Raw genomic sequence first — 14,091 nt, 5'->3', positions numbered from 1 at the left:
GGGGGGTTCATCAGGGGGGATAAGGTGCTTCGGGTGTGACCTCTATCGCGTTGGGGGTCGGAGATGCCGGAGGAAAGCATCTGGCCACACACACACACACACACACACACACACACACACACACACACACACACACACACACACACACACACACACACACACACACACACACACACACACACACACACACACACACACTCTTTCCCTCTCACAAACACCTCCCCAAACCCTCTCGTAATCTGTCCTTGTCCCCGTATAATTCTTTATGTTTTGGTATATGTTACATGTCTGTCACACGTATCTGGGTTTTGTCGTGTTATGTGGTGTCTGAAGATGTATGTTTGCACTTTGAAAAAAAAAAAAAAAAAAACGTTGTCAAGGGCCCCTTTGATGTCACGGGCCCTGGGCAAGTGCCCAGTTGCCCTAATGGTTAATCCGGCCTTGGCAGTAGCCCGAGGCGAAGCCTCGAACGTCACACCCTACGTCATTTCGCCAATGTGAATCCTACTCGAAGCGGAGCTTCGCTGGGGGAGGAGCCGAGGTACTCGACACACGCCCCGATGCCTCGACGCAAAACGTAACATCACTAGTAAATGGTATTAAACAGAACGTTGTAATGATGGTACTTGCAAGATTGTATTAAACTGTCGTAGTGCGCATGATAAATGACATGGTTGATAAATGATTTTAAAACAGTAGGAGGGTAACGGAATACATTGTCAAACAAGACAAACACACAGGCAACATTGACGGAAGCTATGCGCCCCGTCACACACCCCTTGGCAATTTTACCATTATTCTTTGCGAAGCCAAAATGCTTCCACACTTTGGATTTCAAGTTTGCTGGTGCATTAACAATCTCGCTGCCGCTCTCTGCCATGTTTGAAATGCACCAGTAGAGGGTGAGGGAGAAAAAAAACTCGTGGGACGAGAGCTGACTAGCTGATGACAGAGTTACGGATTACCGAGCTGCACTTCACAAAATAAACGTGTAAACTAAGTCTTAAAACATTAATCATAATCGATTCATACGATTTAAAGCATTTACATCGATTATTGGTGAAGCCAAAACGATTCATTCTATTTATTTATTTTAGCAGATCGATTTAGTTGAATCGGTAGGACTGACAATCGATTCATCGATGCATCGCATGAATCGTTACACCCCATAAAGAGAACAGACTTTGGTTGTCTTTGCTAAGTTTGTATTGAAACAGGAGAGACACCTTCTCAAGCAGGTACGCTGTAGTTACACTGAGTAGTTACACTGTTTGGTAAACATTTTTGACACAGGTGACGGGTGGTAGTCATGCACTATTTGTCCATCATCTATTTTTTGTCACCAGTCAATTTTCAACAGGGTGAAAGCATATCTCTGGTAATAAACAGCTCAAACATATTCAAACAATTCAAGTCAATTATGACATTGGGCCTCCATAACTTGCAGTGACCTATAATAGTCTACACTAGAATACACAATTTCAAAATCGTTGATATAGCGTAAATTGAGAACCAGTACAGATTTTAACTGATAGCATTAGTAATCTACCATGGTAACACTGCAGACACCGCTAGTGATGTAGGCTGCTATTCACACATGCAGCCACGTTCAGGAAGAATTCCGTGCTAGTTCACACATGGGCCAAGGGCCAGTCCAGCAGATGGCGGTAATGCAGCACCTCTGGATACGAGCTGCCATAAAAAAGCAGATTAGGAGGGTTGTCTCAATTCAGGGGATGCATCCTTCGAAGGATGTGGTCTATGAAGGTGTGGCCTCGTAGACCGTGAAGGCCGGACCGAGGCTGTTTCCCAATGTCAAGGAAGAATGCTCAACGGCCGCCCTTTTAAGGACGCCACGTCATCTACGCCGACAAGCACTGTTCCAATGTTGAGGACACTCGAAAGCCGCGCCATTTTTGCGTCCTTTGTTTTTGAGAATTCCGAGATTTTTCAAGGATGCATCGTTCGCTGCATCCTAGACGAGCCAAAACTACCCACAATCCTCTGCGTTCACTGGGCGGGTTCTTGAAAATGGCAGCGCAGTAGGCTACACGTTCAAATGAAGTAAAGTTATATTAGTTTTCAGAAATATTTTGTGCCGTATTGCTTTTTATAGATTCACCATGTTAATGCAAATAATCAAGCCTAAAGACCTGTGCCACTTTTCAAACGTTTTTGCAACTTAATGATACGTTGCTATATTTTGCATGGACGTAGCTGGTGTTAAACACCACTGTCACCAATGTCAATTTACTCGCTCACAAGATTACATTATTTATGTATACCTATCTATGTTTGTGTTGAATCGTTTTTTTTAGGGTCAGCCCAGCAAACGGAGGCTTTTGTGCGCCGGGTGGCGCGCAAACATTTGTTTACCGGTGGAAGGGATATGGTGCGTTCGAGTATTCTCTGCGAGCCGTCTCGGATCGGACGCCACGCCCACACTAAAATCGTTTTATTATAGTGCCACTATCCAATGTTGTAAAATTAATGCACAACCGATCATTTGCAATGTTTGTAATTTTTAATGAACGTATATAATTGTATTTTATATGATATACTTATGTGTTCAAACCACTGGTAGATTGTAGGCATATATGAATGAATGAATCAGATCAGTTAAATAATGTATCCAAATAAATACATGTTTATCATCTCTTTCTTTGTCTTTTCCCCCCTGCATAATAGTAATCAAACGTACTGTAAATGTGATGCATGAATTAAGTTCTCAGACAATTTCACTTAGTTTTATAAAAATTGGTTATTCCTTTTAATAAAGACGATTCTATCAACCGCAACAAAGCTTTTGTGACTTCCCCAAAGATGCGAAGGAGACATGACCGCATTCATAACAGACAAAAGTCAAATAAATATCGATCAGCTTGATTGCTGCCATGTTTTATTCATAAGCGCACATGTGTTTACAAGCAGACACGCAGTATTACAAAGCGGAAGCGCTTCCACACTACCAAGTCGTTCCAAAGTCTGAACGTTACAAACGCTAGGAAGTACTCGAGCTAGCACTCTAGTCTCATCTCCATAGGACGCGACTAGCAAGGACGCATCCTAGCAAGGCTGCAGCCTTCACTTTGGGAAACAGCCCGAAGGCCGAACAAACGTTTTTAAATGAGACGGTCTGCCCTACGGAGCATTTCAAGTTTGCGTAAAAAGCCGTTAAAACCCTTTACCTTGCGTGATGACGCGCCGCTACTGTCACCTAGCTAGCAACCCTGACAGCTACGGTTCAAACCGGACGGCGGAGGAGAAATATGGATTCTGATTCGGTTACATAATAATTATATAAAATATAACGTTAATTAGTTTAACGTTATATGGCTCGTGTTAATGAAATTGAACTTTGACAATAAAGTTACAAATTTAAAAAAGTCCCAACTTTATTTTAATAAAAAAAAAATGTTTTTACACAGTTTTTTTGTCATTGAATATGTAATTGGCTGCAACTGCCGCTTCTGCTCTCTCTGACGCCATTTCTGAAAAAATACAACACGCAATGATTCTTGGGATACGTTGGGTCGTGAAGGATACATCTTGTGTATCCTTCAAATCCGGGAAAAGAAGGCTGCATTTGTCGGCCGCATTTGAAGGGAGCCTTTCGAAATGGGACAGCCTTGACGCGTCGCAGTGACGCAATCGCCCTTCGAATGCACCCTTCAAAGGATGCGTCCCCTGAATTGAGACACAGCCATTGAGAGAGAAGAGTTAATAATAATAATAATAATAATAATAATAATAATAATACATTTTATTTGAGGGCGCCTTTCATAGCACTCAAGGTCACCTTACAGGGCAGTGTCTAAAAAAATTAAATAAAATCAACAATCATAAAAAACACAAGAACAAGATACATTGAAACAATTTACCCAAGTTGGGTGAAATGGGTGGGACACAATGAATTAGATTGAAAATGTCAGTTTAAAAAGATGTGTTTTTAGACGGGACTTAAAAGTGGAGAGAGTGTCAGAGTTACGGATGTCAGGTGGGAGGGTGTTCCAGAGGTGTGGGGCAGATCGGCTGAATGCCCTGGACCCCATGGTGACCAGGCGGGCGGGTGGTAGAGTGAGTTGAATTGAAGAGGAGGACCGGAGAGTGCGGGTGGGTGTGTTGGTGTGCAGGAGTTCACAAATGTATGGAGGGGCGAGGTTGTGGAGGGCCTTGAAGGTGAGGAGCAGAATCTTGAAATGGATGCAGGTTTTGACCGGGAGCCAGTGAAGCTGCTGAAGGACAGGAGTGATGTGATTAATGGAGGGGGTTCTGGTGATGATGTGAGCGGCAGAGTTCTGGACCAGTTGAAGCTTACGGATGGACTTGAGAGGGATACCAAAGAGGAGGGAGTTACAGTAATCGATGCGGGAAGTGACCAGGGTGTGAACAAGGATGGCTGTGCTATGGGGTGTGAGGGATGGGCGGAGGCGGTGTTGATGTTGCGTAGATGGTAATAGGCAGATCTGGTGATGTTATTGATGTGTGCTTGGAATGATAATGTGCCGTCGAGGATGACACCCAGACACTTAAAGGAGCATTTCACCGGTGGAGGCATGAATATGTATTGAAATTGGGTCCTTTATGGAGTCGAATAATAAAATAAAATCCTAATTTGGTGCCGTCTTGACCGAGAAAAGCATAAAGTGACTTTTTGGCGCTTGTAGATTGAAGACAACAACTCCCACCATGCAACACGATGCACAGCTTCACTGGCCACTCCCGCTGATCTAGATCTCTGCCTATCGGACACCTCACTGTTCCATCTACCAAGCTGATACCGCAAGACTGCTTGAAAATCATTTCACACAATAATTCTACTGAAGATCCAGTACCTTCTGCCATTGTACTTCAGTTTTATCAACAGCCTCTGTTAGCTTAGCTTCAGATGCTGTGGATGTTAGTTTCTGCTGGTCCCACCCAGTGGCACTGCTCTAATAGGTCTGCAGCGTCAGTGGGTCCCACCCCCTATAGGGGGGTTGGACTAGTGCTTGTAGTCTTACGATAATCCTCCCCTCTTACACTTCCTATTTACTTCTACGCAAAAATCGTCATGTTGCGTCATCTTAAACAGGAAGTTTTGGAGATCGATACGGATCTCTCCAGTCTCTCCAGAAAATAAGGGAATGATACACGACCATTCAAAAATATGAGTGGGTTTCTAACGATACAAAGCTTAATGGAAATGGGTGAAGTTTCCCTTTAACCTGAGGGGAGGGGGAAACTGAGGTGTTATCGATAGTGATGGAAAAGCTTTCAGGTTTTGTCTTGGTTGATTTGGTGCCGATGAGGAGAACTTCTGTTTAATTGCTGTTGAGTTTGAGAAAGTTGCAGGTGAACCAGGTTTTTATTTCAGAGATGCTATCAGTAAGGGAAGTGGGCGGGAGAGTGGACGAGGGCTTGGTAGAGAGGTAGAGCTGGGTGTCATCAGCATAACAGTGGAAATGAATGTCAAATTTGCGGAAGATATTGCAGATGGGAAGGAGGTAAATGATAAAGAGTAGGGGCCCCAGGACAGAACCCTGGGGAACACCTGAGGTGACGGGGGCGGGGATGGATTTAAAAGACTTTAGTTGTACAAATTGAGTACGGCCAGAAAGATAAGATGTGAACCAGTCAAACGGAGTGTCGGTGATGCCAATGGAGGATAGTCTGTTGAGGAGCGTGGTGTGACAGATGGTATCAAAGGCTGCACTCAGGTCCAGGAGGATGAGGATGGTGAGTAGTCCAGCTGCCATAAGGAGGTCATTGGTGATTTTGATGAGTGCTGTTTCAGTGCTATGGAGTGGGCGGAATCCGGCTGGAACTCTTCATAAAGATAATTGTCAGATAGGTGAAAATGGAGTTGGGAGGCAACTGTCTTTTCCTAAAGCTACTTGATCTCGATTATGCAGAATACAGATGCGGAGAAAGCAAAGACGACAAAGATGCAGCCAGAGCTAAACTTCACAAAGCTTTGCTAGCAAAAAACCCACAGATCTCGAATACGGTTCGTAACGAAAATATGACACTGGAAGTTATTTTCATCCAAGAAGAGCTTGCTGGGTTAGGCTCTGCGGTCATCAAGGTGGACCCGAGAATCAGGAACCACATCATCAAAAACAAGCGAAAAGACTTCCTTGACATGAGTGCAGTACATGCCATAGACCAGATCCACCTAACCCAATGTTTTGCATGCCAGAAGTTCGGCCACAAGAGGGGTTCCCAATTCTGCCAGTTTCACGGCCAATAAAAGACTGTTTGCCTCTACTCTGCCAAAGAACATGAATCAAAGAACTGTTCTGTCAAGCGCGACCCACAGAAGCACAACTGCTCCAACTGTCTCAACAGCACAAACAACAGGTTAAAGAAAACTGCAGCAGGTCACACCTCTACAAGTCCTGACTGTCCCATCCATCAACGAGAAACCCAGTCAGTGGTAGCACGAACAGCTGGACTAGACCCAAAAAACGTCATCTATCAAAGGACCATGTCGACAAGAAGGCAGTGATAAACCATCTGAATATCATGTCATTCAACTGTCGTTCTATGCGGAACAAGATTCAAGATATAACATCTCTTCTCCTTGACTCTCATATTGACATTGTTTTGTTGCAAGAGACATGGCTGAACAAGGGTGACAGCGCGATCAAGTGTGAAATTGAAGACCATGATCTGGAAATGATAAATGTCAATCGTGTACTGAGGGACAATGGTGGAGGCGTTGCGGCAATATTCAAACCTGGATTGAATATAAGACAATCACAGAACAAGAAAATGTACAAGACATTTGAATACATCTGTATTGATCTTAAGAGAAGCAGAGCAACAACTCAGTTCATTAACATCTATCGACCACCGTACTCCCAAAAACATAAATTCACCATCAACCACTTCCTTGATGAATTTGGGTGTTTCTTGGAACAACGTGTTGCGTTGCACCGAGGAGAAACTGTCCTAACTGGTGATTTTAGTATCCACATGGAACTAGCTGATGATAGATATGCCAAGAAATTCACAGAACTTCTTCTACAGTTCGATCTAACACAGCATGTCACTGAAGCCACCCATCAAGAAGGAGGACTCATCGATCTACTCATCACTACCGACAAAGATCTACCTCGCAACGTGGGAGTGTATCATGATCAACTTGGTTCTGATCACAAACCAGTCTTCTTCCAGATTGCAACAAGTGCAGCGTCCAAAGTGTCAAAGATGGAAATTTCTGCTCGAAACTATAAGGAATAAGATCTTGATGCCTTCAAGAATGATGTTACTGACTCCTGTCTCTGTAATGAAGATTTGCTGTCAAGAATGGATCTTAAGGATCTTGTTGAGTGTTACAATGATAATCTTAAGCTGTTCATTGACAAGCACTGCCCTCCTGCCACCAAATCCTTTCATCAACGCCCTTATTCAAGATGGTACAACGAGAAGCTTCAGAATAAGAAGAGGAAGACAAGTGCAGCAGAAAGAAAGAAAAACAAGAGTGGGTCTCTAGAAGATTTAGCCAACTACAAGAGGGAGAAAAATGTCTACAACTGATTGCAGAAAATAACAAGGAGCGACTACTATAAAGGAGAAATAGAAAACTGTGGCAATGACTACAAGGCTATCTATAAAGTAGTTAACAGATTGTCTGGCAGGAAAGAAGATATGATACTCCCAAACATCGAAGACGACCTTGAAGCGGCAAACGGTTTCGGTGATTTCTTCTACAACAAAACACGTAGCATCAGAGATATCATTGAACTAGAGCGCCTTTATGTTGTACAGGACAACATTATACTTCCACCAGCACCTGTTGCTAACCCTCTTCACTCCTTTGACAGTCTCAGTTCTGACCAAGTTTGTCAACTCATCAAAGATATGAACGATAAATGCTGTGACTTGGATCCCATACCTACATGGCCTGTCAAGAAATACAACAAAGAACTATGTCCCATTTTACGAGTGATGATCAACAAATCTCTCGGTAGCAGCCTGTTTCCAGAAAATCTAAAAGAAGCTTCTGTCAAGCCAGTCATCAAGGACAAAGCCGGCGACCATGATGCCTTCAAGAACTACAGGCCTATGAGTAACACATCTTTCCTGTCAAAGTTACTGGAAAAGGCAGCCCTGAGCCAAATTAACATCCACATTGAAGACAACAGCCTCCATGGATATTATTAATCTGGATATCGGAAGAACCACTCATGCAAAACTGCAGTCCTTAAAGTAGTAAATGACCTGATGGGAATGGTTCAGGCGAAGGGTGCAGCGGTCCTCATACTCCTCGACCTGTCAGCTGCATTCGACACCATTGATCACAACATCCTGATTGACAAGCTAAAGTCTGAGTTCGGCATCAAAGGTGATGTTATCAAGTGGATTGTATCCTACCTGACGAAGAGAACCTATAGAGTCAAGATAAAGAATGCATCAAGTATTATCTTTAACCTGATCTTTGGAGTCCCCCAAGGGTCACTGCTAGGTCCCCTACTATTCATACTCTATGTCAAGGAACTTGAAAGGTTTGCAAAAAAGCATGGCATCTCCATACAAATCTACGCAGACGATACCCAACTGTATGTCAGTGTTGATATGCAGAGAAGCCAGCAAACAAAAGAAAATATTGAAGCATGCCTCCTTGAGATACGACATTGGATGGTACATGTACTGTCCTCGGTGGGGTGTGCTAACTCCAACTAGACAGTGAGCTAAACTCTCTTCTCTTCATGAACATGAAGAATGCCTTGAATTCTTGTTTGTAGATTTATTTTCATTCTTCACATTGTATTGAATCCATGTAGATAAGATCAAGAGATCAAAAGATGAAAGAGAGTGAAACTAGAAAACAAACAACAAAGTATTGCAATTAGTTAAGTCACCTAGTTTCCTTTAACAATACCTTAAGTATAGAAATCACAATAAAGCTAAATGTTAACATTTCTTAGAACTAGGGGCCACGTGTTGAAACTAACATGCATAGTTAACATTCCCGATTAGTTAGCCTTATAACTCCGTTTTTACATCATGTAATTAACATACAAATGAGTCAACACAGCCACAACAAAGATACGATACGTACAAGCGATGCCTCTGCTGGGGAACCAACATGCAAGAAGCCTTTCTCTGGGGTAGTGACCGTCTGCAATCCCAATCAACCTGCCGTTTCTAACGTTTTCTACGCGCGCATTCTAACGCGCATTCTAACGTGAGAAAATAAGTACAAATGTGTTTGTTTGTATTAAATCTCTTTAAAGGCTCACTATGCAACTTTTTTAGCCCAAATTACTTTATTACTATTATTAAGTATGCAGGTTGAGAGTTACGCTGATGGTTCTGCATCCATTTCTGGGTCGATTGGTGGGTGTGTCATTTACCCATGTCGCCTCTCCAGTGAAAAAGCGCATATGCAACTTGATCTGTTCGGACCGAGCCAATCCGGATGTGACGCAGCGCAAGTATCCTCGAAAATGTAGTCAGATTGTAGTCTCGAAAATGCTTTACGGCACAGACACACACCCAAACATGGCACCGGCTAGATATAAACAGCCAGCTGCGAGGCAATTGTTGCATTCATCATGGATCAATCGACTGATAAGGGACCCAAGAGGCGAATGTCTGTGGAACAAAAGAAGAATGGACCAGAAAAGAGATCCGACACGAGTGAAAGGGGAACTATGCAACTTTTTTGGCTTGATTTACCTTAATATAACAGGCTAGGAGTCATTGCGATGGTTCCATTATACATTTTTGTTCGATTGTTCGTTGTTTCAACTCCCCCTTGCGCATCTTGGCGGAGAAAATGAATATGTTTCTGCCGGCGACCCGCCGCCCACTCTCGCGGGAGTCTCGGGTCTCGCGAAGTAACAAATTGCTTTGCGGCACAGACCCCCAAACACGGAACCGGCTCGATATAAACACAAGTAACTAAGGGATTGTTACATTCATCATAGATCAGCCGACTAAAAAGAGACAGAGAAACCCAATGTCGGAGGAACAGAAGAAGAGAAAAGGGAGACTGACCGACAGAGAGGCCAGACACGAGTAAACGTTGGGCAAGCTTTTTAGGAATAGCGTGAACTGAAAGAAAAAGAAGACTTCAAATCAGACTCCGACTTGGCCGTGTTGCTTTTGAAATTGAAAGTACCCTGGGGTGAACTTTGTCCTCGTGGTATTCTTGATGTTGATAGTCTCTGTACAAATGTGTTTGCTCAACCATTTTGTTGTGAGCCCTGTATGTTTCTAGCTTGCTTGGTTGCAACCATATAAACACCTTTGTTTCCATTGGTGTTTTGCTGTTCGTCCGTCTCGTCCCCCAGATACAGACTGAATCCCCGAATCCAGGTTCTTGTTTATTTAGATTATTATGTTGGCCAACACTCTCACACTGATTGTTCTGTTCAACCTAAGATAAAACAATTATAATCTAGGATATAAATTCTCCCCGTCAACTATAAAAAGGATGGCTTTATGTTTATTGCAATACAAATACACCATTTTAAAAATGTATAACCTTGCCTACACTTTATGAATATTTACTTCGGACATGGCTCCACGCATTCGCTGGCTTCTTTGAAAACAAATGCACATGGCTCGCGTAGAAGTGCATGGGGAAGGGTCCGGTAATTCAGACGGCCGGCGGAAGCGTGGCCGCCGCGCTCCTGTGCTCTCAGGCAAAAAATTGGATTCATTAATAAAGATGGAGGACGCCGTCGGGGTTCTGTTACTTCGTTTTTTTTCCTCCCGGGTCCTCTCGGGTTCCAGGTCAGCGGGTGTTGTGAACGGCTGGCGAAAAGGTCGAGAAAGGGGGTGGAGGGAAGGGTGAGGGGGGGGGGGATGTTGGGGGGGGGGGGGGGGGAGCCTGAGGGGAGAGAGGATGACCCCCACCCCGGCGACAGCGCATCACTCAGTCAAACTCGTCTATTCGGACATTGGCCGCCCGTTGATCTCTGGCCCCGCCCCTTCCCAACAGCTTGCGCTAGCCGCCGGGGGGAGAGGGAGAGGGGGGAGGGGCGGAGGGGGAGGGACAGCTCTATGGCCGACGGAGAGGTCAACGAGTTGTTACGACAGTGTTGTAGAATATCTACTACGAAGCTGTAGGGGGCGCTGTGTAGAGAAATGTGCGTGCCAAAACCAAGAAAACAGCGAAGAAATTCCCGAAGTTGCATAGTGGGCCTTTAATATCTGATCAGAAGTGTGTCTAGTATTAGGAAATTGTACATTATCAAATCAATTGGTCTAGACAAAAAAATATATGTTTGGCTTTTTAAGCCCAAATGCCATCATTATGTGCCATAAAACTAAAAACACAGACTAAAAACAGTCAAGTAAGAGCTTGTGCCTTTTGGAATGCGAACAGTGCTCATTTGCATTCAACTTGTAACAAAATTCAACTGACGTAAACAAAATTAAGCATTGATTAGACAGAGATTTATTAGATGGGCCTACCTAATAAACCGTTGGAACACACAAGACCGGAAACCATAGCAACGCCGGTAAACAAACCCCGAGAAGCCCAATCCCTATGAGAGCTCCCCGCGCTACGGCCATCCGGAGGCGCCAGATATTGTATATATATATTGTATACAGTGGCGCAAAAAGTGGGTATGCACTATATGCGGCGCATTGGGGCGCCGCACCAGAGGGGGCGCCAAAGCGATGGAATATCGCGATGATCAATAACAGAGGGACGTTACTGATACGGCGCCCCCCGCTCCTTCGCCTCCCTCCCCCCCTCCTCCCCACACGGCGCTCCAGTGGGCGCCGTGTGGGGAAGGAAAAGATAGGAACTTGTTTGTGGTTACTTTGTTTTACTTCAATCTCTATGCAAGTCTTTGTTTTATGTCAATATAACCAGTAAAAACGGAGTTATAAAGTTGATACTTTATAACTCCGTTAATAATCCAAAAGTTAATAAATCAATAATGCAAAAAAATAAATAAAGATTATTATCGTATCTGAATCGAGACTGAATCGTTCTACACAGTATTGCGATGCATCAAAGAATCGATTATTTTTCCCACCCCTATTGGTTACTGTACTCCAACAGTTCTAACAGAGTCTATTGTTTTGCTTGTAAGCTTTTTGGTGAAGCTAGAGTTGCTGACACGCGCCTTGTGGTGGGGTATAATAACTGGCAGTGTCTTTCAAAGATACTGAAGCACCATGAAACAAGTGGTTACCACATAAATGCTTATCTGATGTGGAAAGAATTGGCATCCCGCTTATGCCTAGGTAAAATAGTGAATTGCAGAGAGCCTGTTGACTAGAGTGATCGACTGCATACTCTTCCTTGCAGAAAGAAACCTGCCACCGAGGGGGACAAAATGCACAGTTAGGACATCCTAGAAATGGAAATTTTCTGGGTATCCTTGATCTCTTCTAGCACGGTATGATGTTACACTGGCAGAGCATCTTCGAAAAGCTGCCTCTAAAAAAACACCGGATATCTGTCCTGGTGCACTCAAAATGAATTTTTTGATTCGATATCAGAGGGTGTTTTAGGTCAAATTTGTGCCCAGATCAAAGGGGGGGGGGGGGCGCCTGCTATGTGTCTGCATACCCCCCAGAAAGTAGGCAGTTGCGCCTCTGATTGTATATGTATAAATTGTATCTGATATTATATATACAATTATATTATATTATATACTATTATATATAGAGCTCCGTGAGTCGCAAACTGCAACAATCACTTTCTCCTCCATGCCGCAGTTCACCCCGGACAGCGCTGCACTGAGTTTGACGGTTGAACGCTGATTGGCTGTTACGTTACACATGTCACTCAGTTGTCACACTGTTGAACGCTGATTGGCTGTCATTACGACAAAAACTTGTCGCCGGTTTTCTCTCGCGAAAAATTTGCACGATACACGTCTCTACGTTCACTTTGCATGGGATCTTGTCGCCCCGTCGCGTTTGGTGTGAACGCACAATGCGATTCTTCCTCGGCGGCGCCGTGTTTGCTGCGTTCTGATTCAGAACTTCTGAACCAAAACAAAGCAGCGTGTGTGTGACGTCACGACGCATTTGCCGCGACCGGAACCGATAAGCGGAATCGTTAAGCAGGCTTGCTAATGATTCCAAGGAATCGGTTGACTTGGCACCAGTTCTGAACAAGAACCGGCTCTCGATTCCCATCCCTAAACGTTCATCATGCAGTAATACAGTACGTTCAGTTCACGTTCGCCGAAAATATGAACGAGTTCATGAACTATCGTTCAATGAACGCGTTCAGGCACAACACTGGCTAGGGGAAGCGGTTCTTCAATGGTGGATTACATCATCGAATTTGAACATCGCTACAACAAGCTCTGTAAGTTTAAAATGGAACTTACGGATGCAGTGTTAGCCTTCAAGCTACTACATACGGCGGGACTTAATGTGAAAGATAAGCAGTTGGCGCTTACAGCTTGCCCGAGCGTCAATTTTGTTGACATGAAATCAGCCTTAAACATTTTTTGGGGCAATAACGTTACACCACCACAAGATGGCAGCAGTGCGTTGTGAATGAGTGAAGATGCTGCCTACTACACGAGATACACAGGCAGACGGGAGAATAGGTCAAACTTGCAACCGTTACAAACGGTGTTTCAGGGCACAAACCCACTCGACAAACATGGGAGGAGAACAAGATGTGCAGTATGACAGAGCACTTATCACTGGGCAAAGGATTGTCCAAACAGAAAGGAATATGTCAAACTTACAAAAAAATGATGTTGATGAATACAACATTACTTTGTTTTCAAACGTTTTATCTGACGCAGAAATCTTCATGGTGGAGGCTTTGGGATCAGCTGTGATTAACACAGCCTGTACAAGAACTGTGTTTTGAGAAAAATGGCTTGATGATTACATCAGTGAACTGCCACAGAGTGAGTTACAAAAATTTAGTGACAAAACAGAGTGCAAGACCTTTTAGATTTGGTGATGGGAAAGTGGTCCACTCCACGAGGAAAGTGATTATTCCAGCCAAGATAGGACAGACTAAATGCAAAATCGAAACAGAAGTTGTCCCTGCAGATATACCCATACTTTTAAGCAAGACTTTGTTGAAAAGAGCAAGTGCAGTTTTGGACATTGCGCATGAAAAAGCAACAATGTTTGAACAACCTGTTCAAACAAACA

The 14,091-nt window shown here is 43.8% G+C and overlaps 1 long non-coding RNA gene and 1 pseudogene across 1 annotated transcript; both read right to left on the bottom strand.

The window, feature by feature from the left end:
- Positions 1 to 3,439: 3,439 nt before the first annotated feature.
- On the bottom strand, positions 3,440 to 4,618 carry LOC115542511 (uncharacterized; annotated as a pseudogene).
- Positions 4,619 to 8,719: 4,101 nt separating this feature from the next.
- On the bottom strand, positions 8,720 to 9,114 carry LOC115542513 (uncharacterized). Its single transcript, XR_003976561.1, has 2 exons — positions 9,050 to 9,114; positions 8,720 to 8,808 (listed from the first exon to the last, which is right to left on the bottom strand). It is a non-coding gene; the product is annotated as an uncharacterized LOC115542513 (long non-coding RNA).
- Positions 9,115 to 14,091: the final 4,977 nt, after the last annotated feature.

Source organism: Gadus morhua, chromosome 4 (genome assembly GCF_902167405.1).
Source record: "Gadus morhua chromosome 4, gadMor3.0, whole genome shotgun sequence".
Classification (NCBI taxonomy): domain Eukaryota; kingdom Metazoa; phylum Chordata; class Actinopteri; order Gadiformes; family Gadidae; genus Gadus; species Gadus morhua.
Note: the sequence above shows the minus strand (reverse complement) of the source record. Positions and strands in the feature narration are given on the sequence as shown.